This window comes from Oryx dammah, unplaced genomic scaffold (assembly GCF_014754425.2).
Source record: "Oryx dammah isolate SB20612 unplaced genomic scaffold, SCBI_Odam_1.1 HiC_scaffold_4, whole genome shotgun sequence".
NCBI lineage: Eukaryota > Metazoa > Chordata > Mammalia > Artiodactyla > Bovidae > Oryx > Oryx dammah.
In genome coordinates, this window is record NW_024070188.1 from 48,492,729 (window position 1) to 48,520,632 (window position 27,904).

At 42.3% G+C, this 27,904-nt stretch overlaps 1 long non-coding RNA gene across 1 annotated transcript in view; it reads right to left on the reverse strand.

Moving 5' to 3' along the window:
* Positions 1-14,399: 14,399 nt before the first annotated feature.
* LOC120862735 overlaps positions 14,400-27,904 on the reverse strand; it is a 28,610-nt gene continuing 15,105 nt past the window's right edge. Inside the window, exon 2 of the long non-coding RNA XR_005720835.1 lies at positions 14,400-14,766. This is a non-coding gene — a long non-coding RNA (uncharacterized LOC120862735). The remainder of the gene's footprint in view (positions 14,767-27,904) is intronic.

The following is a 27,904-nucleotide window of genomic DNA, read 5'->3' on the forward strand; positions in this document are numbered from 1 at the left end:
AGTAATGAGGTATCTGTTTTAATGATACAAACACAGTCATAAGAAAGATAAGAAAGTGTGAAGTCACTCGGTCATGGTCCGACTCTGCGGCACCATGGACTGTAGCCCACCAGGCTCCTCCATCCATGGAATTTTCTCAGGCAAGAGTACTGGAGTGGGTTGCCATTTCCTTCTCCAGGGGATCTTCCTGGCTGACCACATATCAGGCCTCATAGGATCCTGCTGCTGCTGCCACTGCTAAGTCGCTTCAGTCGTGTCCGACTCTGTGCAACACCACAGACGGCAGCCCACCAGGCTCCCCTGTCCCTAGGATTCTCTAGGCAAGAATACTGGAGTAGGTTACCATTTCCTTCTCCAGTGCATGAAAGTGAAAAGTCAAAGTGAAGTCGCTCAGTCATGTCTGCCTCTTAGTGACCCCATGGACTGCAGCCTACCAGGCTCCTCCATCCATGGGACTTTCCAGGCAAGAGTGCTGGAGTGGGGTGCCATTGCCTTCTCCCATAGGAGCCTAGGAAACCTTTATACCCAGAACTCATGGGAAGAAGAGGAATTATGGTATAGTGCCTAAAAGATCTGGAATGAATAAACTCAAAATTTCTTCAGCATCCAGCGCAAACCTAGAGAACTAGGTTTATTTTGTGACTCCTAAACAGAAGACGTTTGCTTGTTCTAATGTTCTGTCAGCTCCGTGATTTAACTACTCTGTGCTTTTGTATATTTCTACCTGTACTATCACTGGCAGTTAACACACTGTTTATCTGAAGTTCAAATTCCAGAGGGAAACTGATTGGTCCAGTTTGGATTGGTTCTCACTGGACGACTGGATGATTCATCACCATCATCCTGGTTCAACAGAACTTTCTTACTAGATCAGATCTCCTCTGGGCCGCTCCTGCCAAAAATGATGAGCCAGGATAGTGAGGCACTTTCTAAGGAACGATTTAGGACCAGTTTAGGAACTATGGGCATGACAAGCATTGATAGGCTTGGCCAGCCCAGTATTTTGCATATCCTATTTTCCAGGCGCTAAACATCCCTCTGTTTGGATGCATAATTCCCAGAAATTCAAGGGAAGTGAGAGAACTTATGGAAACTCTGGAAATCTCTGATTTTTCTGAGAAAGTTGGATTTCTAGCAACATTGTCCCATCATGCTTGCTGAAGCGACAACTGGCTAGAGCTGAATAGAGGCTGCCCTTTAAAAAGGCTGCCTGACTTTCAGAATGGGAGAAAATAATAGCAGTGAAACAACTGACAAAGAATTACTCTCCAAAATATACAAGCAGCTCATGCAACTCAATACCAGAAAAACGAACAACCCAATCAAAAAGTGGGCCAAAGAACTAAACAGACATTTCTTCAAAGAAGACATACAAATGGCTAATAAACACATGAAAAGATGCTCAACACCACTCATTATTAGAGAAATGCAAATCAAAACCATAATGAGGTATCATCTCATGTTGGTCAGAATGGCCACCATCAAAAAGTCTACGAACAATAAATGCTAGAGAGGATGTGGAGAAAAGGGAACCTTCTTACATTGTTGGTGGGAATGCAAACTGATACAGCCACTATGGAGAACAGTGTAAAGATTCCTTAAAAAACTGCAAATAGAACTAACATATGACCCAGCAATCCCACTGCTGGGCATACGCACCGAGGAAACCAGAATTGAGACACATGTACCCCAATGTTCATTGCAGCATTGTTTACAATAGCTAGGACATGGAAGCAACCTAGATGTCCATTGGCAGATAAGAAAGTGTGGTACATATACACAATGGAATATTACTCAGCTATAAGAAGGAATGAATTTGACTCCATTCTAATGAGGCAGATTAAACTGGAGCCTATTATACAGAATGAAGTAAATCAGAAAGAGAAACACCATTACAATATATTAATGCACATATATGGAATTTAGAAAGATGCTAACAACAATCCTATATGCAAGGCAGCAAAAGAGACACAGATGTAAAGAACAGACTTTAGACTATGTGGGAGAAGGTGCGGGTGGGATGATTTGAGAGATTAGCATTGAAACAAGTATATTACCATATGTAACATAGATGACCAATACAAGTTAGATGCATGAAGCACTCAAAGCTGATGCTCTGGGACAGCCCAGGGGGATAAGGTGTGGAGGGAGGTTGGCGGGGGTGGTTCAGGATCGGGGGACATGTGTGCACCCGTGGCTGATTCATATCGATGTATGGCAGAAGCCATCACAATATTGTAAAGTAATTATCCTCCAATTAAAACAAATCAATTTAGGAAAAAAAAAAACCAAGGGCTCTATAACAACCTAGAAGGGTGGGTTAGGGAGGGAGATGGAGGAAGGCTCAAGAGGGAGGGGACATATGTACTCCTATGGCTGATTCATGTTGATGTTTGGCAGAAACCAACAAAATTCTGTAAAGCGATTATCCTTCAATTAAAAAAATAAAAGCCTGCTTGTTCTCATCCAGATCATTTCACTCCTTTACTTCCCTGACTCTTTAGGCAAAAAAGCTTGAAGTTCCTCTAAAAACAGATTGGAGGCAGTGAGACAAATGGCAATAACTTACCTGTGAGGCACCTGAGGACTTGGACTAAGATAGTTCAGAGGAAATGGAAGGGTAGACCTGGAAATAAAAGCCTGAGGCCTGGTGACTGAGCAGGGAGACCGGGCATGGTGGGGAAGATGAGGAAGAGGAGAGGTAAGGAGAAGGGAGACTGGACAGGATGCTCCCTGACTTCCCAATCTGGTTGATTTGGAGAGAAATAGTAGCTTGACAGGATTGTGAAAATCCAGAGGGGCAATTTGAGGAGAAAATATGATTGTTGGGGTTTAGTAAGGTTTTATTTTTGATGTTCTTCATTTCAAAGCCGAATGAATTAAAATTTTTGTTTTGTTTCTTATAAACAAAAGAACCCAAAATAATTAAGTTGCTTTTTGTAAAATTTGCCTATGAACCCCTTATAGAAAAAGTGTTCTTACTTTTGTTCAGTAAAAACATGAAAATCCACTTTTTAAATCAATCTGGTTATCTTTGCTTATTTCATTTGACATTTCCAGAAAATACTTAGGCTACTTCCAGAAAACTTAAAATAAATTAAGGAAAATGAATAGAAATATACCCTGTCAAATCGCCTTTATTTTTCAGGTCCCCGAACGGTCAATTCAATCTTATCCTAGTCAGCTAAAATTCCATGAAGAAAATAGCATATCTCATTTCTATGAAATAGTGCAATGCCCCAATTTTTACTGTATTTGAACTTAGGGTGAGATCAGTTCAGTTCAGTCACTCAGTTGTGTCCGGCTCTTTGTGACGCCATGAACCATAGGACGCCAGGCCTCCCTGTCCATCACCAACTCCCAGAGTCCACCCAAACCCATGTCCATTGAGTCGGTGATGCCATCCAACCTTCTCATCCTCTGTCGTCCCCTTCTCCTCCTGCCCTCAATCTTCCCAGCATCAGGGTCTTTCCAAATGAATCAGCTCTTCACATCAGGTGGCCAAAGTATTGGAGTTTCAGCTTCAACATCAGTCCTACCAATTAACACCCAGGACTGATCTCCTTTAGGATGGACTGGTTGGATCTCCTTGCAGTTCAAGGGACTCTCAAGAGTCTTCTCCAACACCACAGTTCAAAAGCATCAATTCTTCGGTGCTCAGCTTTCTTTATAGTCCAACTCTCACATCCATACATGACCACTGGAAAAACCATAGCCTTGACTAGATGAACCTTTTTGGACAAAGTAATGTCTCTGCTTTTGAATATGCTGTCTAAGTTGGTCATAACTTTCTTTCCAAGGAGTAAGCGTCTTTTAATTTCATGGCTGCAGTCACCATCTGCAGTGATTTTGGAGCCCCCAAAATAAAGTCTGTCACCGTTTCCACTGTTTCCCCATCTATTTGCAATGAAGTGGTGGGACCGGATGCCATGATCTTAGTATTCTGAATGTTGAGCTTTAAGCCAACTTTTTCACTCTCCTCTTTCAGTTTCATCAAGAGGCTCTTTACTTTTTCTTCACTTTCTGCCATAGGGTGGTGTCATCTGCATATCTGAGGTGATTGATATTTCTCCCAGCAATCTTGATTCCGTTAAGGTGAGATAATAAAGTAGAATTTCAGACTCAAGGCCTCTTTCAACTCTGTGATGGTAAAAGGTTCCAAAATGAATCTGTTTTAGAGAAATACTCTTGATTTTCAGGTCTAAGTTGGATTGTGTAGAGGTTTTTTTTTTTTAGTTTGTAACCCTAGAGCACAAGAAGAAAAATGAAGTTTGGCCAATTATTTTTCTATTAATTTTTCCTAAGAAAGAAGATTTTCCATGTCCTTACCATATCCAAAAAGATTTAAGATTTGTCTGAAGCATCCAAACCAGAATTGCCTCAGTTATCTTTACTGTGTCCTTATTCCATCCTTGGAAATTTAAGATTTGTATAAAAAAATGAAACTGACTGTCCCTGAGTTATATCTTTTTTTTTTCTTTTTATATTGCTGAACACAAAGAGGAAGACCAAAACAATGTTTGAATTGCAGAGCCAAAGAAAAGCACAGAGGAACTCAGAATGAAACTGATATTGATATTTTACCAAGTTTTCTTCAAGATATTGATTATGACTTTCAGCCAAGTATGACTCATTGCTGTAATCTAACATGATGTCATCAGCCTTTTGAATTTCAGGAGAGAGATGAGAGTGATCTTTCAGCAAAATTAGTAAGTTAAGCATATTACAGTTATTCTGCATGTATATAAGTGCATATGTGATTAGCTTAAATACTGACAGCAAAGATTCTTTAAGAGCTATCCCAGCCAGATCATCTCATAAAGATGTTCACTAGCCAGTAATTCATGCCATGTACACTGAGTTTACCATCAGCTTTTTGCTATACCCTAAAGTGCAAGCAGTCAGGCAAGGATCACCAGAGAAACGAATAAGCAGGAATAAAAGGAACTTGCAGGACATAGAAAATGTAGAAGAAATTAAAAAAATTATTTTTGGTTGTGCTGGGTCTATGTTATTGTGCATGGGCTTTCTCTAGCTGAGATATTCAGTTGTGTTGTGGAGGCTTCTCATCACGGTGGCGTCTCTTGCAGAGCATGGGTTCTAGAGTGTGGGCTTCGGTAGTTGTGGCTGCTCCTTGGCATGCGGAATCTACCAGGACTAGGGATGGAAGTCATCATTCCATTGTCTTCTGGCTTCAAGCTGATATTTCAGATACTATTCTGATTTCAATACTTTGTATAGGACTTGTTTTTTCCCTGCCTGATGATATTAAGAGGTGGGGCTTTTGGGGGTAGGGGGTGATACAGTCATGTACTTGGAGCTCTCATGAATGGGATTAGTGCCCTTGTGACAGTTTGCTTCCTTCTCTCTGCTCTCTACCAGACGAGGATACGAGATGGCAACCCACTCCAGGACTCTTGCCTTGAAAATCCCATGGACGGAGGAGCCATGGACGGATGCTACAGTCCATGGGGTAGCAAAGAGTCAGACACGACTGAGCCACTTCACTTTCATAAGTCAGAAGAGGGCTTTCCCTAGAACCCATCCAGGCTGGCACCCTGATATGAAACTTCCTGCCTCCAGAACTGTTAAGCGTCTGCCTGCCGTGCGGGAGACCCGGGTTCGATCCCTGGGTTGGGAAGATCCGCTGGAGAAGGAAATAGCAACCCATTCCAGTAATCTTGCCTGGAAAATTCCATGGACTGAAAAGCCTGATGGGCTACAGTCCATGGGATCGCAAAGAGTCGGACACGACTGAGCAACTTCACTTTCACTTTCCAGAACTGTTAGAAAGAAACTTCTGTTATTTATAACCACCGGTGTATGCTAGTCAGTCAGTCCTATCCAACTTTTTGCGACCCCATGGACTGTAGCTTACCAGGCTCCTCTATCCGTGGGATTCTCCAGGGAAGAATACTGGAGCGGATTGCCATTCCTTTCTCCAGAGGATCTTCCTAACCCAGGGATCGAACCCAGGCCTCCTGCATTGCAGGCAGATTCTTTACCATTTGAGCCACAGGGAAGTCCTTATCTACGGTACTCTGTTATGGCAGCCCAAACTAAGATACCTCCCAAACTATCATTCAAGCATAAAGGCACAATAAAAGCTCTTCAAATACAGAACAACTTGTGAAATTTCTCCCATGCATTTTTTTCTTCAGGAAGCTACTAGAAGAGGTGCTTCATTGAAGAGAATAAACCGACAAAGAGGAAGTCATGGAAACTAGGAAACATGAGAGCCCACACCAGAAGGAGTAGAAGGAATTTTCAGGATCAGGGTGAGAGGTGAGCTCAGGGCGATAGCCGTATTGTGGCCTGGAAGGCAAGACACTCACCATGCAGCAGGAAGGTGGATGACTCTGGGGGGAGGGGAGGACTTCTAAGAAAAAGGTGAAATTGATAGAGTCCTCAGTAAGTTTGAAGGAATTGAGAAGAGATGTACACTTTTGGCAGAGAGTTTGGGGACTAATAAATGCTAGGTAAATGGGCTTCCCTGGTGGCTCAGTGGTAAAGAATCTGCCTGCCAATGCAGTAGACTCAGGTTTGAGCCCTGGGTTGGGAAGATCCCCTGGAGAAGGAAATGGCAATGCACGCCGGTATTCTTGCCTGGAGAATTCCATAGACAGAGGAGCCTGGTGGGCTACAGTCCATGGGGTCCCAGAAAGAGTCGGACATGACTTAGTGCCTGAACAGCAACAAAAAATGGAAAAAGAAACAAGGAAAATAAAGTCAAGGGAGGAGCAAGGCAATGATTAAGAGAAAAAGCCCAAGCAAGAGACTATATTCATAGTAAAACTGGTTACATGTAAATACATGTTAAAAAGAAACAACAAGCCCTGAAGTCACTGTGGTAAATCACACCAAGACTTAATACCTAACCTAATGCAGTTTTAACCTCTCCCAGAAGGTTTAAAAACCATTGAGTGTGAAATTTCCTGGTAGGACTAGTGAGGTAATCTGCCTATGACGGCCCCCCCTTCCTCCCAGGGAGGGTGATGTTCTTGAAATAATCCACTCTTGTAATTTCCTTGTCCCACCCTCTTTCTGCTATAGAAACCTTCCATTTTACACAAACTCCTCCGGAGCACCTCAGGAGTCATTTAATAAAGCCAGTCAGGGACTTCGCTGGCAGTCCAGCTGAAACTCTCCCTTCCAATGCAGGGGGTGCAGATTCCATCCCTGGGTGGGGAGCTAAGATTCCACATCCCCAAACACCAAAACGTAAAACAGAAGCAACACTATAACAAATTCAATCGAGACTTTAAAAATGATCGCCATCAAAAAATCTTTTAAAAAATAATAATAAAGCCAATTAGACCTTTAGATTTACTCAATCTACTTTTGTTTTATAACATGACAAATATTAATAGAATTCAAACTTAAGATTTAACCATATTAAGATGGGGAAGGAGAATATATGTACACATATATTTGTTGTTGTTCATTCGACAAGTCATGTCTGACTCTTCACACACTAGGCTTCCCTGTCCTTCACTATCTCCTAGAGTTTGCTCAAATTCATGTCCATTGAGTCCGTCATGCTATCTATCTCATCCTTTGCCACCCTCTTCTCCTTTTGCCTTCAATTTTTCCCAGCATCAGGATCTTTTCCAATGAGTTGACTCTTTCCAGCAGGTGGCTAAAGTATTGGACCTTCAGCTTCAGCATCAGTCCTTCCAATGAATATTCAGGGTTTTTTTCTTTTACTTTTTTAACGCATAAGTGTAAGTATATGTGGATAGATGGGATCTAGGTGATAACAGAGTGAAAACCTCATTATAGTAGAAAGTCATCAGTTTATATTCAGCCAATAAATAAATATATTATTGTTGTTTAGTCACTAAGTTGTGTCCAACTCTTTTGTGACCCCATGAACTGTAGCTTGCCAGGTCCTCTGTCCATGACATTTCCTCGGCAAAAATACTAGAAAGGATTGCCATTTCCTTCTCCAGGGGATCTCCCTGACCCAGGGCTCAAACTTGAGTCTCCTGCATTGGCAGGCAGATTTTTTGCGACTGAGCCACCAGGAAAGCCCCCCAAATATATCATTATTAGTGTTTTACTTTAAAATATGAACGTTGACATTAAAAGAACCATCAGAAGATTAGAAGTTTGCCAGAAAGGAGAAGGCGTGGATAGGAAGCAAGGGCTGGTAGAGGGAGTCTGATTTATGATACCACACTTATTTTTCTTTTTAAAGAAAGAGCATGATTTTTTAAAAAAAATAGACCTACAGGATTTCATCTTTCTTTGTCATATCTTTTTGCCTTTTCATACTGTTCATGGGGTTCCAGATGTCAAGCTGGATTTAGAAAAGGCAGAGGAACCAGAGATCAAATTGCCAACATCCGTTGGATCATAGAAAAAGCAACAGAATCCCAGAAAAACATCTGTGTGTGTGTTAGTCTCTCAGACCCCATGGACTGCAATCCACCAGGTTCCTCTGTCCATGAGATTTTCCAGGCCAGGATACTGGAGTGGGTTGCCATTTCCTTCTCCAGGGGATCTTCCCAACCCAGAGATCGAACCCGGGTCTCCTGCACTGCAGGCAAATTCTTTACCGACTGAGCTACAAGGGAAGCCCAGAAAAACATCTACTTCTGCTTTATTTATTACGCCAAAGCCCTTGATTTTCTAGATCACAACAAACTGTGAAAAATTCTTTAAGAGATGGGAATACCAGACCACCTTACCTGCCTCCTGAGAAATTTGTATACAGGTCAAGAAGCAACAGTTAGAACTGGACATGGAACAACAGACTGGTTCCAAATTAGGAAAGGAGTATGTCAAGGCTGTATATTGTCACCCTGCTTATTATATGCAGAGTACATCATGTGGAATGCCAGGCTGGATGAAGCACAAGCTAGAATCAAGATTGCCAGGAGAAATATCAATAACTTCGGATATGCAGATGACACACCCTTATGGCAGAAAGTGAAGAGGAACTAAAAACCTCCTGATGAAAGTGAAAGAGGAGAGTGAAAAAGCTGACTTAAAACTCCTCAACATTCAAAAAATGAAGATCATGGCATCTGGTCCCCATCACTTCATGGCAAATAGATGGGGGAAATATGGAAACCATGACAGACTTTATTTTCTTGGGCTCCAAAATCACTGCAGATGGTGATTGCAGCCATGAAATTAAAAGATGGTTACTCCTTGGAAGAAAAGCTATGACTAACCTAGACAGCATATTGAAAAGCAGAGACATTACTTTGCCGGCAAAGGTCTGTCTAGTCAAAGCTATGGTTTTTCCAGTAATCATGTATGGATGAGAGAATTGGACTATAAAGAAAGCTGAGCACCGAAGAACTGATGCTTTTGAACTGTGGTGTTGGAGAAGACTCCTGAAAGTCCCTTGGACTGCAAGGAGATCAAACTGGTCAATCCTAAAGGATATCAACCCTGAGTATTCATTGGATAGACTGATGCTAAAGCTGAAGCTCCAATATTTTGGCCACCTGATGCTAAGAACTGACTCATTAGAAAAGACCCTGATGCTGGGAAAGATTGAAGGCAGGAGTAGAAGGGGATGACAGAGAGTGAGATGGTTGGATGGCATCACCGACTCAATGGACATTAGTTTGAGCAAGCTCCAGGAGTTGTTGATGAACAGGGAAACCTGGTGTGCTGCAGTACATGGGGTTGCAAAGAATCAGACATGACTGAGTGACTGATTTGAACTGAAGAGGACTTCAACCTTAAAGCAAAGGCACAGAGATGAGAGTACGCAGGGCAAGCATGGGTAGGAAAGAAAATAATCCAGAGAAACTGGAAATTTCGATGGAGGTCATACTGAGAAGGGCACTCAGGGCCCTGCTGATGAACTCTGGTGTTGTGAGTACCTCAAGAAGGTGGGGAAGTATTTATGTCATGTGCTGGGGAGTGTATTTTGGCAGAGTTAGTAAGAGAGTGCCAAGACATCCAAAACTGAAAGGCAAGGAGGCTAATTAGAAGCTATTGTTGCTGCCAAAATCTTGGCTTCCTCTGTCCACCAGAAAGAAAATATGGAAACAGAGTTTGGAGAAAATCTAAAGATGGTTTTAATCCTCAAGCCAGCAGAGGAGAGAAGTAGGCTCATGCCTCAAGGATTGTGCCTCCCCTCCATGGGGAATCAAGGGGATCCTATAGTTGGGGCTTGCTCACAGTCAGGTGTTGGAAATAAAGAGCAAAGATTTAAGGATCCTGTATTCTTCTTTCTTTTTGCATTGTTTCAAAACACTCAATAGGCTGGCATCAGGGAGCCCAGTCATTTGGGTCTAACAGTTGGTCCCAATAGTAGGGTCCATTGTTTTTTGTGGCTTGCACTGCGATTTGCAGAACGAGGGAAAAACAAACTATAATGGGTGGTTTGTAGAGAGAGTGCAGTAAAGTTAAGCATCAGGATGTGACTAGCATAAAATTAAAAGATAGTGGAGACATAATGTGGTTCATGCAGAGTTAGAGGGCAATAGGTCCGTGATGTAGTTTACCTGACAGGTTAGTCTCTGAAAAGAAGGGAATTTAGTTATCAGTGCAGACTGTAGATCAGGGACAGTTAAATCAAAGAAGGGCTCAAAAGGGAAAGAGAAAAAGATAACTTTTTCATGTTTCATTGAAACACTACTTTTACTTTATTTTTAATTTTTAAATTTCCAAATGCGATGATTAATTGTATGTGTTAATGTGGCTGGGCCACAGTTCTCCAGTATGTGGTCAAACACTGTTCTGGATGTTTCCATGAGGATATTTTTGGATGAGATTGACTTTTAAAAAAAAAATATTTATTTATGTTTGGCTTCCTCCGGTCTAAGTTGTGGCACTTGGGGTCTTCACTGCGTCGAGCAGGATCTTTCACGCGGCGTACAGACTCTCTAGTGTCTCGTGGCTCAGTACCTGTGGCATAAATATGCATAGTAGCCTTATTTATAATAGTCACAACAACCCAAATGGTTGCCAATTAATGGGTATCTGTCGAATAATAAACAGATCACTAAGGTGGTATATTCAAACCATAGCATATTATTTGGCCATAAAAAGGAAAGAAATATTGGTACATGCTGTAGCATGGATGAACCTTGAAAACATGTTCAGTGAAGGAAGCCAGACACAAGGACTGTCTGATTTGATTCCATTTATATGAAATGTCCAGTAAAAGAAAATGTATAGAAAACCGAAGTAAGGTTAGCAGCTGACAAGACCTGGAGGGGATGAGGGATGGGGAATGACTGCTAATGAGTATGGGCTTTCTTTTTGGGAAAGAAACAAAGTTTTAAAATTAGATATTGATGATAGTTGCATAATTCTGTAAATATTCTAAAATTCGATGAATTGTAAAATTTAAAACTGTAAATTTTATGGCATTCAAATTTATCTCAGTAAAGTTGTTATATTAAAAAACAAAAAACCCAATCTTTGCTTATACTTCTTCACTGAGCTAATAGGTTTAGAAGTTCTTAGAGAGACACAAAAATCTTCTATTTCCATGTGGGTGTGGCTCTTGCCTCTAGTTGCATCAGCACACAACCACTCACAAGCATGCACATGCGCACACACACAGACGGAGACAGCCTTCCAAGCAGAGCTGGACCACATGTGATAGGTGGTCCCAGGGACCTGGCTAGGACCATTGACAGCTGCTGCCTGTGCCTTCCCTCCGTAAAGCAGACAAGCAAGATGTACAGTGAAGGTGTAGGAGATGGTGCTGGCCCAAGGGGAGCGTTTTATAAACTGTTGTTGCCTAAAGCCTTCCCACCCGTGGTAGCAAGGCCACGCCAATGTGCTGAGAATTCACTAGTCTCAGAGCTCAACTTGGTTGTCAGCTATCTTTCCATCAGTTCCCCCAATAAATAGGAGCCAGGCTGTAAAAATGTAATTACGTTGTTAATTCAGAACACCAACTCCTACCTCTCTGAGAACCAGTTTTTTCCACACACACCCAGCAGGTTGGGCTTTATTGTTTGTTTCCTTCTTTCAGCCCAGGCACTGAGTCATCTTTGTTCATAAATGTGCTTGCATTTCCTAACCTCGTCTCGCTGAAGATGGGTAGTGTGTTTTCTTTCCCTCACCCACTTTCTAGGATGGCTAGTCCACTCCCCTCTTCCCTCAGCAGCTTCATCTATCTTTCCTGGTAACTTTCCAGACTGCCAGCTGTCATAGATGATTGAGAATTGGGCAATCGTAAGTGGAGAAATGAGAGGCAGGGAAGGTGAGAAATGGGAGTTCTGTTCTTCTAGCAGGATCTGGGGTTTCTGGAGGGCTGGAACTCTGTGAGGCTTCCCAGGTGGCTCAGTGGTAAAGAATCCGCCTGTCCATGCAGGAGACGCAGATTCAATTGCAGGTCTGGGAAGATTCCCTGGAGAAGGAAATGGCAACCCACTCCAGTATTCTTGCCAGGAGAATCCCATTGACAGATCTGTCTGGCGAGCTACAGTCACAAAGAGTTGTACACGACTTAGTGACTGACCAACAACAACAAGGAGCTTTGTGACAGAGAGGGTCATTATTGCTGCAGCAACTGTCTATTTATTAAGTTTAAATAGCCACTTTATATCATTATTATTATTATTTTGCCCATGCCCCAAGGCATGCCGGATCTTAGTTCTCTGTCCTGGTACTGAACGCATGTGCCATGCAGTGGAAGTTGAGTCTTAACCACTGAACCACCAAGAATGTCCTACAAGTGTCACTTTAGGACAGCAGTTTCCAGAATGAGGTCAGAAACCGCCAGCATCCCCAAGATCCTCCCTTTTTCAACTATATCTCTATGTGAGACCAGATTTCAACCAAAATATATCACAACTGATTAAACAGAGGAGCAGACATAAGAATTCAGCTGCCTTTATCAAACCAGACACAAGAGACTTGGAAAAAAGTAAATGTCACTCCTCTTGGTAACTTTTGTTTTGGAAAATACAGCTATGTAAAATACACATTACTATATACAAAATATAGGACCTATTATATACAAAACAAGGACCTAATGAATAGGACAAGGAAACAGAGTCAATATTTTGTAGTAATTTATAAGGGAAAAGAATTGGAAAAAGAATATATATATTAATAGATTAATAAATCACTTGTCTTATATACCTGATACTAACATAATATTGTAAATCAATTATGTTTCAATTTAAAAAAGAAAATATAATTGTTAAAAATATATTATTTATGCTAACGTAATATTTTTGTTCATTTTCAATAAATTAATTAATATTTAAATTTTTTGTTTTAATTTTAATAGAAGAAATATTGACATAACCCATGTAAAGAGAGTTCCTTGGAGTCCTCAACAATTTTTTGAAGTGTAAAGAGGTTCTGAGATGCAGAAGTTTGGGAACTGCTGCTCTAGGACCACTCTTGGCCCCCACGTGTGCTCCTTCTTGCTCTTCCTGAGGGACCTCACTAAGACCCACCATTATCAACCACCACCTCCAGGCTGGTGACTGCTCTGGCCAGTGTGCAAGCGCCTGGGTACTGTTCTGCAAGGACCTGGAGAGAAGGGAAGGAGGATTGCCCCGAGAGTGAAACTGGATAAATCCAAACCCAGAGGATGTGACTGACCATTCAACAAATACTCACTGAGCACCTACCCGGGGCCATGTGCTATTTCAGACGTTGCAGTTACAGTAGCAAGCAAAATGGAAAAATCCCTGAATGTTCTGTTATAGGGAGACCATGAAAAGAGTATAATGGGAAATGAAGTCATACGTAGCGATGAAAGTGAAGTCATGGACTGTAGCCTACCAAGCTCCTCCATCCATGGGATTCTCCAGGCAAGAATACTGGAGTGGGTTGCCATTTCCTTCTCCAGGGGATCTTCCCAACCCAGGGATCAAACCCAGGGATCGGACCCAGGGATCGAACCCGGGTCTCCCACTGCCTCTGCATTGGAGGCAGACGCTTTAACCTCTGAGCCACCAGGGAAGCCCCTGGTGTACATAGCGATAATACTAGAAATTATTTGTAAGAGCTTGACCTTAGGAATTTTGGGGAATAATCCCAAATTCCAGGTTTCTTTCCCTATACGATTTCCAAAGGTGATATTCAGACAACAGACAGTGATAAAGGAATGCAATGTGACAGAGATTGTGTGGTGGTGTATGTTTTTTTCTGTTCCATAATGTTTTCCCAGGAGCCATTCTGCTACTATGGTTCTGGGAAGTAGGTGTTTACAGATTTCACCTTGGTGAGAAGGCAGATGTGATGCAAGAGAAGTTCCTGCCAGTCACAGGAATGGCGGAGAAGGAGGAGATCGAAGAGAGGAGACTTCAAGATTGACAGCTCAAGGACAAGACCAGACTAGCATTCTTGCAACACACTTTGGTGACAATCCAGAGAAGAGTCACCATGAGGTCACCTAAGCACCACCCTCTAGACACTGTCTCCAGGAGGAAGAGAACAAAAGTGAGAGAAACAGCTTTGGCAGAGAGTTGTCATCTTGGGATAACACTGTCTCACATTAGAAAACTGAAATACTTTCATTGGCAATTTGAAGCTCCATCTTCAACATTTTCTTTGCATGACCTGTCATCAAATTTCAATCTGAATGCATTAACCATTTATTGTTGCTGGGCTTGTATGTGAATCCCTGGGGCAGGGTACTCCAGTGATAATGACTCAATCAGACCCTTCCTTCTTTTAATCCTAAACCCAAGTGTTATGACCAGTTGGTCACATGGGAGACAGGAGGTTGAAGCGAAGAGATGCCAGAAGAAAAGACAACAGGATGGACAGGTCTTTTCTTCAGAAGGAAATGCTTCCCGTCTTCTCTGCCACTTCGGCCACCTGGAAAGAAAGAGCTGAGATCGATCTGACCTCCTACTACTGAAACACACACCCAGAAAGAGAAGAGAGGATGAAGAGAAAAACAATGAGTGTGTGTGTTGGGGGTGGAGGGGGTTGGGGGGGGGGGGCAGGGTGACTCCTTCCATGCTGACCCTCAGAAAAGATAAAGAAGAAAGGAAGAGAGCCCCATTCACTTGTGGCCCAATTCATAACCTATGAACTTGGGGTCTCCTCTATGGAGTCAGAATAAAAGCAAGGACCAAGGAAGAGCCTGAGTAGACACTTCTCATGCCCAAAATATAGCATCCCTGAAAGTTAGGCATTTTTCTTTTTTAAGGCTGAGCTGTGTGGCATGTGGGATCTTAGTTTCCAAACCAGGGATCAAACCTGTTCTCCCTGCACTGAGAGCACAATCAACCACTGGACCTCCAAGGAAGTCCTGAGTTGTGTGTGTTTGCTCAGTCTTACCCAACTCATCTGCGATCCCCTGGACTGTAGCCCGCCAGGCTCCTCTGTCTCTGGGATTTCCCAGGGAAGAATACTGGAGTGGGTTGCCATTTCCTTCTCTAGGGGGTCTTCCCGACCCCGGGATAAAACCTACAGCTCCTGTACCTCCCGAACTGGCAGGTGGGTTCTTTACCCGTGCGCCACCTGGGTCCTGAGCTAGGCATTTTAAATAGGCCTATTGACTGAGGCTCAAGGAAAGAAATCGAAGTTCTACGCTAAGGAAGGAGCAAAGTCAGAGTCTGAACTTGGCTTGTAGGTTCCAGTGAACCAGGCTGCTGCCCTTCTAAGCTCCCCCATCCCCCACAATTAGAACTAATTGTTAGCATAGGTAGTCTTTATTATATCTTGCAGTCCTGTGTCCTTCCCCACCCTAGGATATTAGGTGAAATGGCCACTCCTATAGTCATTACTCATTCATCCGGCTAATGTTTACTGAGACTGAGGCCTTTCTTCAGTTCTGAGCCCTGAAATTGCTTCTGTGATCCAGCGTCCTGAAATGTGGTATGAAGCTTCCGTGGCCTAGTGGTTAAGATTTGGGGCTTTCCCTGCCATGGCCTGGGTTCAGTCACTGGTAGGGAAACTCTGCCTGGCAGGGCCAAAGAATACACACACACACACACACACACACACACACACACACACACACACGCGCATATAAAAAATAATTTGCTGTGGTATGTGGGATCTTTTTAAAAAAATAATCTCACATAATTTTATTTATTTTTGGCTGTGCTGGGTCTTTATTGCTCCTTGGGCTTTTCTGTAGTTGCAGTGTGCGGGCTTCTCATTGCAGTGGTTTCTCTTGTTGCAGCTCCTGGGTTCTAGAGCACAGACTCAACAGTGGTGGCACACAGGGTCAGTTGCTCCTTGGCATGTGGGGTCTTCCCAGGTCAGGGATCAAACCGGTGTCTCCGGCATTGGCATTGGTAGGCAGAGTCTTTACCATTGAACCACCAGGGAAGCCCAGTGTGTGGTGTCTTTAGGTACTGCATATGAACTCTTAGCTGTGGCATGTGGGGTCTAGTTCCCTGACCAGGGACCGAACCTGGGTCCCTTGCATTGGGAGTGTGGAGTCTTAGCCACTGGACCACCAGGGAAGTCCCTGTACAAATATTTTTTGAAAGCTGATTGGCAGCTCCTAATGTTTCGCAACCGTCCAAACCATTCGAGTCATCTTCCGAATCTCTTTGAGGTGCCTACACAAACTGATCCAGAGATCAGCTGTTAAAAGACAAACCGAGCAATATTAAATATTTTAAGAGTTTATTGGAGCAGAAATCAACTGGAATCAGGCAGCACAAAAATAGAAGTATTTAGTAGTGCTTTCCACCAATAAGAGCTAGGGGAAAGACATAGAGAAAAGGTAGATTCAAAGCAAGGAAATTATTTGATTGGCTACAGCTTACACTCCTGCCTTATAGGGGAAAGCTTGCTTGGCTGTTTGGGATTGGCAGTCCTGAGGTTTGGCTTTCTTAACCTTGAGGTATTTATAAGTTCCAGTTTGGGTTTGCTTAGGGCATCTAAGGCACGTGGCTCAGTGGTAAAGAACCGGCCTGCTAAGGCAGGAGACACAAGAGATGCGGGTTAGATCCCTGAGTTGGGGAGGTCCCCTGGAGTAGGAAATGACAACCCACGCCAGTATTCTTGTGTGGAGAATTCCATGGACAGAGGAGCCTGGTGGGCTACAGTCCATGGGGTAGAAAAGTGTCAGACACGACTGAGCACAGCACAACACTAAGGCATTTGGCTGCGCCAGGTCTTAGCTGCAGCGCACGGGGTCGTCTTTCTTCCTTGTGGCATCTTTAGTTTGCAGCATGTGAACTCTTAACTGTGGCATGTGGGATCTAGTTCCCTGACCAGGGCTTGAACCCTGGCTTTGCATTGGGAGGGCGGAGTCTCAGCCACTTGACCACCAGCGAAGTCCCTTATTTATTTGTCATTCTTTTAAAAAATTTATCTTATTGAAGTATAATTGACTTGGGGCTTCCCCGGTGGCTCAGTGGGTAAAAGATCTGCCTGCAATGCAGGAGACATAGGAGACACAGGTTCAGTTCCTCAGTCGGGAAGATGCCCTGGAGGAGGGCATGGTTACCCACTCTAGTATTCTTGTCTGGAGAATCCCCATGGACAGCGGAGCCTGGTGGGCTACAATCCACAGGGTCACAAAGAGTTGGACGCGACTGAAGCACACATGCACATAGCTGACTTACAATACTGTGTTAATTTCTGCTGATTCAGATATATATATATATTCTTTTCCACTATGGTTTATTAGAGGATATTTAATATAGTTCCTGTGCTATACAGTAGGACCATGTTGTTTGTCTTCTCTATATAAGTTTGTATCTGCTAGCCCCAAACTCTCAATCCCTCCTTTTCCCATCCCTGGCAAACTTTAAATCACAGACCATTTTAAACCATTTAACTTTTGTTAATGTGTGTACAGGAAATATTAACCTAAATAAAATGTAGTTTGTATAAAAAAAGCAAAAAACCTGTCCTAAAAAAAAGAGAGAGAAAAAAACAGCAACAAAAAATTCTGTCCTCTAAAGTTAAACAATGTTATGCCTAATTTTCAGACCATTTAGAAAGCAGCAAAGCATGGTGATAAAACAGCAGAGGCCCTTATGTTAGACCATCTTGGTGAAGCCCCAGTAACTGCATTTTACCAGCTCTGTGACTTTAGAAGAGTTATTTGACTCCTCTCTGCCTTGTTTTTCTTATATGTAAAATGGGAATTTTACATATTCAGAATTAAGAAGTAAGTGAGCTCGTTACTATCCAGTAGATAACAAATGATATTCAGTAAATGTCAGTTTCATCATTAGTTTTTCAGTCTTTCTCTCTTCTGTCCTCCATTCACACAGTTAAAGCCATTTACTTCTTTCTTTTAAAAAATACCTATCTTGATTATAGAATTAATATATATTAGTAAAAGATTCAGAGGATATATAAAAAGATAAAAAAGAGGAAATAGAAATTACCCACTAATCCAAAACCCAAAAGATATAACCGCTTTGAAAATGACTCTCAAGAAATCTAGTTACTAGCATTTCTGAGAAGTGTTTGAAACTTCCATTCTTTGGTTTTATGGAAAGAAAAATTTCCTTTCTAAGGTACTATTTCTCTTCCCTAGACTGCCTCAGTACAACTCCGTACACTAGTAGTGAACTTTTATTCACCATTTACAGCTTTCTTTGCCAAAAGAAATCAACGCATGATCCTCAATATCCACTCAGTTCCCCTCTGACAGGCTCAGAGGAATCCATCCCTGTATTTTCTAATCTCCATGTCATCTGAGGAACAGGGACAGTAAGAGTTTGACAGGGCTCCTGGCCCCTGTGTTTACCTTGAGGACACTGAAGCCCTGGATGAACATGTGACATGCTGGAGGGCCTCCGTGGGGCTGGAATCAGAAGCTGGAGCACCTCATGTGCCCTCCCTCCCCCCACTCGGTGCAGCTGTGCAAGGCTGGACTCAGAAAGTCTGCCCTGGGTGTGGGTGTTTTCCCATGTCTGAAACCACCAGGTCTGTGTGGGAGAAGCTGGTTTTAAAAAATAATGCGCAATTTCTGAACCCGGAAGAAGAGAGCTTGGGAGGAGAGATCTGGTAGAGGCTGGTGGGCCCTCCTTCTCAGAAAAGGCAGGAAGAGGCCCTGAGGTTGAGGAAGGACATTTGCTAGAAAACACAGTGTTAACAAAATAACAGGGTAAAACCCACAGAACCACAGAAAGGAGTATACAAATTGAAACTGGGTGGTGTGTGTTCAAAGCTAGATTGGGTAATACATCTTTGAAGGAAACTCTAGTTTTATTTTATTTTATTTTTTTAATTTTTAGGAAGAAAACCTACAAGGTCATCTTATTTGAAAATCTTATTAAGTAGGTGCTCCTTCCTCTAACGTGAATATTGAAGGTCTAGATTTCCATCAGGCATAAATCCTTTCAGAAAGATTTTCAGCACTGATTATTTCAATACGAATAAAAGTGAGATATTCAGGATCGTGTACAGAAAATTAAACGAGACATTTCCTCTGTGATTTCTATTCAGTCTTTTTAAAGAAAAGGCCACAACACTTTAGTAGTGTGTTTATATTTAGATAGTCAAAATTAACTAAGAGCATGCAAAGTGTTTGTCTTACAGTAAACCTTCTGTACCTATTTATTTATGGACTTTTAAAATGTCTTTATTTACTTGGCTGTGTTGAGTCCTAGTTGTGGCATTCAGGATCTTCGCCTAATCATTCAGATCTTTCATTGTGCTGTGGGTGAAGATGTGACATAAGCTAGTTAGAACCTACTAGACCCAAGATGGTGAAAGACTTATTTCCAGTGGAACTTGGGCCTCATTATACGCCCATTGCAGAACATCAGCTAAATGACTCAGCAACAAGGGCCATGACAGTTTTGAAGCCGACCATGGAAGTCCAAAAAGGGGGCCGGGGCCCAGTTCCTGGAAATCCTCTCTCCTTTCCCAGATAATTGGAATAATCCTCCCACTCATTAGCCTATGAAATTATGCAGCCCATAAAAACTAACCATGCTACATTTTGGGATCTCTCACCTTCCAAGACGGCTCACACTCTGCTTATGGAGTGTGATTCTCTCTCAATACATCAATTTCTCGCCTATCACTTTGCCTGTTGCTGAATTCCTTCTGCACTGAAATATAAAGAATATGAGTTTCATTAAGTCCTGAGACCAGGTGTGCAATTTCAGCTGGGAGATTGTGGGCGCAAGTGTCCTCCTAAGCCAGAAGTTGTGGGTTCAAGTCCCAATCTTAAGTATGCAGTCTTAGCATGAGAGAAAGGGAGAGATCAAGGTGAATCCAAATGTTTGGATTGAGCAGCTGATAAGCCAATCACTGAGGTGGAGAAAACTACAAGAGGCACAAATCTGGGGGGTTGGGAATTGGGTATTCTGTTTTGGATATACACATTTAATAGGCCTGAGAAGCATACACTGGCAATTTTCAAGCAGGCAATTGAATATGAATCTGGAGGTCAAAGGAGAGATCTGGCTGGAGATGTATATTTAGGAGTCACCAGCATACTACTAGTATTTAAAGCTACAAGCTGCTTAAGATCATCTGGGGGAACAGCAAGAAGAGGGAAAATGTTCTGACTACTCAGCCCTGAGACACTACATCCACAGAGGAGGAATTAGCAGAGAAGACAGGCCAGCCAGTGAGACAGAGTGGCAGTAAGAGCGAGCGCTGTCTTGGAAGCCAAGGAAAGCAAGCGTTTTGGGGAGCAGAGAAAGATCAGCTGTGGAAACACTGGTTTGACTGTCAAAGTTAATAGCATGGACCTCACAGGGGATCATGACAAAAACAATGAAAAGATGATTAGAGGAGATTCCAAAGAGAATGGGAAGAGACAGATTGGAGACAGCATGCACTGACAATGTACATCTTCAAGTTTTGTTAAAAGGGAAGCAGATAGATAGGGTAGCAGCCAGTAAAGTGAAAGTGAAAGTGTTAGTTGCTCAGTTGTGTCTGACCCTTTGCGACCCCATGGACCATAGCCTGTCAAGCTCCTCTGTCCATGGAATTCTCCAGGCAAGAATACTGGAGTGGGTTCCTATTCCCTTCTACAGAGAATCTTTCCGATTCAGGGATCAAACCCTGGTCTCCTGCACTGCAGGTGGATTCTTTACCATCTGAGCCACCAGAAGGGGGATTAATGTGAAACTGAGAGGTAAATATTGTTACATGCTAAGATGAGGATATTTTAGGACTTATTCATAGACTGAGGAGAATGATCTAGTAGAGAGGAAAATCTGAGTATGCAAGGGAGAGAGCAATAACTTCTGAAGCCATATCTTCGAGTAGGTTAGAGAATAGTGGGTCTAGTACCCAAGTGGAGACAATGATATTGAACAGGAAGCTTGGATAGTTTATCTATGATGACATGTGATAGAGTAGAGAATAAGGCAGATGTGATAATGGGAGCTCCTAGAAGACTTTTTTCTGGTTGCTTCTCTTTTCTTAAGGAAATGGGAGGTAAGGTCATCCATGTGAGGTTTGGGAGAGAAAAGGTGTGAAACAGCTGCCTTGGAGAGTGGAAGAGTGAACGATGGGGGACAATGGGATAGGGATGCCAGGCAGCACTAAGGGGACACCTGAGGTTAGTGGTCATAATTTAACGTGAACCACTCCACACGGTTGGTTGTTCTCCTCCAGCCACATTCAGCTGCACTGGTGCAAAGGTGGAGCTGATGGACAGTTAGTTTTGCCATGGGTTAGGCTTTTACCAGGCAAGTTTGCTGAAGGGTGCGGTGTAGGGAGTAACGAATCACGGATGGAAGATAGTTCAGGACAGACATGATAATGTTATGGACAGTGAAATAGTTTGAGGATTAATGAATTATGGATCCCAGACAAAGAAAGAATTACTGAAGTCAGAGCTTCAAAGACTGGAGGCAGTGGTCAGAGAGTGGTTTGCTTAAGATGATTTTGAAGGCAACTCCTGGAAGAGCTGACTATAGAACCTTAGAATTCAGAAGCTCCACAGGCCAAGTGTTCAATTTCAGAGTATGAGGTGTTCATAACTAAAATTTTGGTATGTGCTGTAGGAATAGTTTGTGAAGAGAAGGGAAAAGGAGACAGTAATGAAGATGCCTTTAACAGAAGGAAATGGATTATCATTTTAAGCATAAAGAAAATAAAGCCAGAATCAAGGTCACAGAAGTCCATGTGGGAAAGGGGAAAACTGGAAAGAGATTTGTCCCACATTTCAAGGTCATAGTGATTGATGTAGGCAGGTGAAGGGAATTGGAATCAGTGTTAAAGCAAAAATAGAAATACGTGACACTGTTGATCCACGAGGGGACTTGGCACAGTTGTTGTCAAGAACTGTTGAAGTGCTTGATTTCAAAGCACTTACTGATGACATCAAGAGTTGTTTGGTCACTGATTGCCATGTGTGATAATGAGACCAACTGGAAGGCCTCATTAGTCCCCTCCCTTCTCAGTGGTCATCTACTTCAGGGAAGATCAAGTAACAGTGAAACCTCAGGATGAGTTGGAACAATAAATCACGCTATCTAGACACACTATCTTCAAACACAGGCATCTGAAAGGATAGGCAGGAGACCTCTGGCCACTCAAAGAAAACTCAGTAAAAGTTTAGTCAGTAACTTAGATGGCAGACCTTTCTGTGGCTTATCATTTACTCTTGAAAATTATCCTCTATTGAAAGAGTCAAATGAGCTCAAAAATGAATGCTTGGGAGTTCCCTGGGAGGTCCAGTGGTTAGGACATAGTGCTTCCACTGCCATAGCCCTGGGTTCAAACCCTGGTCAGGAATCTTACCCACAAGCCATCTGGTATGGCCAAAAAACCCAAAGAATTCTTAATGTGGTGATGATTGCATAACTCTGTAAAAAGTTATATTAAAAGTTATTGAATTGTATACTTAAAATGGGTAAATTTCATGAAATATAAAATTACACCTAAGAAACCTTAAAAAATTGAATTATTTATTCAATATTATAACAACATATTTGAAATTTTAATTCAGGGTTGAGCTCAAAGTCATACTGACTGTTGATTTATTATTTAAAAAAACAGCCAACCAGGGTATAGCCCTAAAAAAAGGAAAATCCACTGGAAAAGAATTAGGTCACTTACTATGTGTTTCTAGTACTAGTTAATACAAACCAGCAGTGAAACTGTAACATTGCCCAGGATAATAACCAGGGTTTGTGTAAGGCTCCAGAAAATTCTTTCCTTGCAACACTTCTTGGCTAGCTTGATCTTGCTCTTCCTGGTAACGTCCAGCCCACGTTGTCCCTGGGCTGGACTTCTCCTTAATCTTTCTTTGCTTGTCCCTTGGATGTATTTTGCTGCCTGGACTTAATTCTTTTTTATACTGAAGTTGGTAGTTAACTAGAAGACACTAGCAGATTTTGCTGACAGGAAAAAGGCCAAGTAGGAACTTGCATGTAAATCAGCCTGCTAGTTAGTCATCATTCTCACCAAAAAACGATGTACCTGGAAGGTGACCAATGAACCTCCATAATTGGAATGAGCGTCTGGCCTGGTTCCTGCGGACTTGGAAAGCCCGTAGTTCATACCCAAGTGTACAGAGGAGGGGCCGCTGCCTCATGATCTCTTCACAGCTGTTATTTTGAAATAATTATTCATGGCAGTGAGCTGTCACTGAATATTCCAGGCGTATGCCTGTGTTACGAAACAACATTTGATGTTTACCGCCATGGTGAAATGCTTAGAACACCAAGCAGTGGTAGGCGAACTGAAAGTCTCCAGTCAGAAGGGCTCCTTTTGGGAATAATTAAAACGTGCCGAGTCCTGCCTCTTTGCTTTTCTTCTCGTGATTCTCCCTGATCTGCTGCCCCGTTCACCTGCCCACACTCGTTCCCCAAGCCTCCCTGGAGCACTAGCTCGAAGGCAGTCTTTCCTAAGTTCTCACCCTTTAAGCATCTGTATGATTTAGGGAAGTTCTTTTACGTTCTTCGGAAAATGGGACAATATTTCGCAAGGTAGTGGTTTGGCACTAGATGCTCGGTAAAAATTAATACCTTTCCTGACTGTTTTAGGAGAGTAAAAATATATCACGTTCCTCTGAACGGAATGTACTTCACAAGTCAGTGCTTTATTTTAAGCTCCCTTGTACTTTTGCTCACTGTTTCATGGACACTATTTATCTTATACCCACAGTGAACCTCAACCCTGCCAGGGAGATAGAAAAGCTTTTTCTATCTTTTCTGAAGTCCTCTTGGAGTGTCTACTTAGTCACAGATCAAGAACATGTAGGTTTGGATTAGGCTGTGGTTGGTGGGCAGTTTACTTTGTTGACGTCACTGTTTTCAGTTCAGTTAGGTTGTGGTAATAAGATCAGACCAGGTGGCTAGGATGTAGGGACCCTGTGATTGGGTTGTTGGACATGAGTCACTGGCAGACCACTGAGGAGGGTTACCTCTTGGCAGCATAGGAGTTCAGTTTCTCAGAAAGTAGAAAGCTCTCAATGACTTTTATTAATCAAAATAGAAGGCTTTTCATACCATCTAATATGTGAAACTTCTACTGTTCTCAATTTGTGCTCAGTTGCTCAGTCCTGCCCAACTCTTTGTGACCCCAAGGACTATAGCCCGCCAGGCTCCTCTGTCCATGGGATTCTCCAGGCAAGAATCCTGGAGAGGGTTGCCACTTCCTCCGAGGGGTCTTCCCCATCCAGGGATAGAACCCCAGTCTCTTATGTCTCCTGAACTGGCAGGTGGATTCTTTACCACTGCACCACCTGGGAAGCCCCTTCTTAATTTACTCACACCCAGTAGCCATGCCAGAATCTTGAGACACTCTTAAATCTTCCCTCTTTACCTCCATCACAACCATATGGATATCGTCAGCAAAATCCAGTTGATTCTACCTCTTCCATGACTCTTCTGATTGGTCTTCTTGTCCTCCCAGGCCTCAGTGTAGGCTCCCATCAGCTCTTACCTGGATCTTTAGAATAACTTTGTTACTAAATTCACCCCTCTGTAATTTTCTTCCAAAATGCTGCCACCAGTGATCTTTCTCAAACAGCCATCAAATCAGGTTATCTTCCTTTGTAAGATCTTTTAAGGATTTGCCACTATTGGCAGAGAAAATATTCCATACTCGCTCTCCCATGGAGTCCCTCACTTTGAATCTCTGTCTCCCTTACAGTCTTTATTCTCCGTCATTCTTCTCTTCACATCCTCACCCCGGTTACAACTAGCAGGTGCTGCGCTCCTTCAGGCTTCTTGGCCTTTAAATGTTCTCTTGTCCTGGAATGCCCTCTCTTTCGTCTCTTTGACAGCGTCATGCTTTGGAGCAAAGGCTCTGGGCAGACACCTTCATTTGATCCTGACTCCTCTGCTTGCCAGCCGAGATGCTGGGCAAGTTATTTTAAAATACTTCATATTATTTTATACAGTAACAGAGAAGGCAATGGCACCCCACTCCAGTACTCTTGCCTGGAAAATCCCATGGATGGGGGAGCCTGGTAGGCTGCCGTCCATGGGGTCGCTAAGAGGCGGGCACGACTGAGCGACTTCACTTTCACTTTTCACTCTCATGCATTGGAGAAGGAAATGGCAACCCACTCCAGTGTTCTTGCCTGGAGAATCCCAGGGACGGGGGAGCCTGGTGGGCGGCCGTCTATGGGGTCGCACAGAGTCGGACACGACTGAATCGACTTAGCAGCAAAGGGACTTCACAGATGTTAAGGATCTTGAGGTGGGTAAGTATCCTGGTTTGTCCAGGTGGGTCTGAAGTAATCACAAGGGGCCTTATAAGAGGAAGACAGGATGGTCAGAGAGATGAGGAGAAGGTAGTGTGATGATGAGAGCAGAGCCTGCAGTGAGGCAGCCGTGAGCCAAAGGCTGCTGGCAGCCTTGAAAAGCTGGGAGAAATGAGGAACAGATTCTCCTCCGGAGCCTCCAGAAAGAACCAGCACTGTCAAACACATTGATTTTTCATCTTTAGGACTCTTTTCTGACTTCTGATCTCCAGAACTGTAAGAGAATACATTGGTGTTGAATTAAGCCACTAAGTGTGTGTTAAATTGCTACAGCATTAATAGGAGATGGAGTGAATTCCATAACATTTACATATCTATATCTATATATAATTTTTAATTCATATGTTTCCCCATTAGGCTGTTTAGGTGTGTTTCTTAGGGTCTGATGATTTTTTCTTCTTTGTGACGAATGTGAACAAATCCTTACTTCAAATTGTGTTTATTTCAGGAGGGTGAAGCCTTGGGTACCAAACTCTACAGTTGGTACCCAGCTCAAGATCCTTAACTTAACATCTGTGAAGTCCCTTTACTATATAAAATAATATAAAGTATTTTAAAATAACTTGCCCATCATCTCAGCTGGCAAGCAGAGGAGTCAGGATTCAAATGAAGGTACCAAATGAAAGAACAGACAGAGACAAAACCCAGTTCAATAAGGCCCTCTCTGCCAAGGAAAAGTCAAGGTGCTCTTGCTTCTTATTAATATTTTAAAAACACCCCCTAGTCCATGTCTGCATACCTAGCACTGTGCTTGACACATTCTTGAACTCATATAAATATCTGATGAAGGAAAGGTTATGGTATCAAGTGTGATTTTTCATTTGATTGGATTCAGTTCACACCAGAATGGAGGCACAGTTGTGAACTCTCCAATAAGGTTCTGTCTCCAGCAAGGACAGGTCTGTGAGATATGTCGGAGAAATGACTGAAAACAGGTCTGGGGATTGTTGTAGAAAAAGAGAGGTGACTATAATTAAAGGAGTGCCTGGTCCTGGAATATTTTACATGACAAATATTTCATAGGATTTTAGTCTCTCTAGCATAAGACAGAGCTAGAAAAAAATCCAGAGAAGGATGTTAAAGATGATCAAAGCAGAAGGAATTAGGTAGGTATGGTAGTAAAAATAAAAAAGATTCTATTTGAAAAAAAATTTAAAGTCTTAAATTCACAAATAATAATCACAGATTACTTTCTCAAACCTGAAAAAAAAAGAAATAGGTAACATTCCTTAAGCTTGAAAATCTTTCTACTAAAAATAAAAGCGAAATACCTCTTTATATAGCACACATGAAAATATAGAATTCATTACTCTGAAAGGCTGTGCCTACCAGAAATGTAAATACTGCAGACAGAGCTGAATTAGGGGTCAAGCCAGGCAGCAGTGGCCTGAACTACCTCTAAGAGGCACAAATCATTGCTGAATACATTAGATTGTGGTGTCTCTGTTAATTCAGGTTTTCCAAATACAGCTTTTTACAATTTTACACTTGTAAATTGCCTGTCTCTGTTAAAATAAATAGTGCCCTTGAGTGAAATTTAAAAAGAAAAACAAGAAAAGTCTTACCATTTGGATTCATGTCTTTTGAAATGCTTTTGAATTACACATATAAGTAGCCTCACCAACTAAACTTTTGGATTGAATAGAATGAATGGCCTTAGTGCTATTTACCATAAGGGAATGATTTATTTTCTCATGCACACTTTAATCTTTTTAATATAATTTACACAAAGTTATCTGGTGCAAAAAGTCACAAAAGGAAACTATAGAGAGAATAAGGACCACAGAAGAGTGAGAATCATTGTACAGATTGTTTTGAGGACATTTAACATATGATTTTGGTATAAGGTAGGGATCTGATTTTATTTTCCAAATGACTAGACAATTGTCTAAATACTATTTATTAAATACTTTGTCTCTTCTCTTCCCTGGTGGCTCAGATGGTAAAGAATCTGCCTGCAATGCGAGAGACCCATTCGATCAGGTCAGGAAGATTCCTTGGTAAAGGGAATGGCAACCCACTGCAGTATTCTTACCTGGAGAATCCCATGGACACAGGAGCCTGGCGGGCTACAGTTCATGGGGTCACAAAGAGTCAGACGTGACTGAGCGACTAACACTTTCACTTTATCTTCTATTTAATGTTTGAAACACCATTTTGTTGTATACTAAATTCCCATATCAATGGCAGTTCTTCAGGTTATATGTAGAAGTGAATTTGAAACCAATGGGAGGAGGAAGTCCATGACAAGAACAGGATTGGCTCCTAAACTGTCAGGCCGCGGGAGTTTCCAGCAAGGCAAGGATGGGGACTTCCTAAAGCTAGTGCTGTACTTTTTGATAT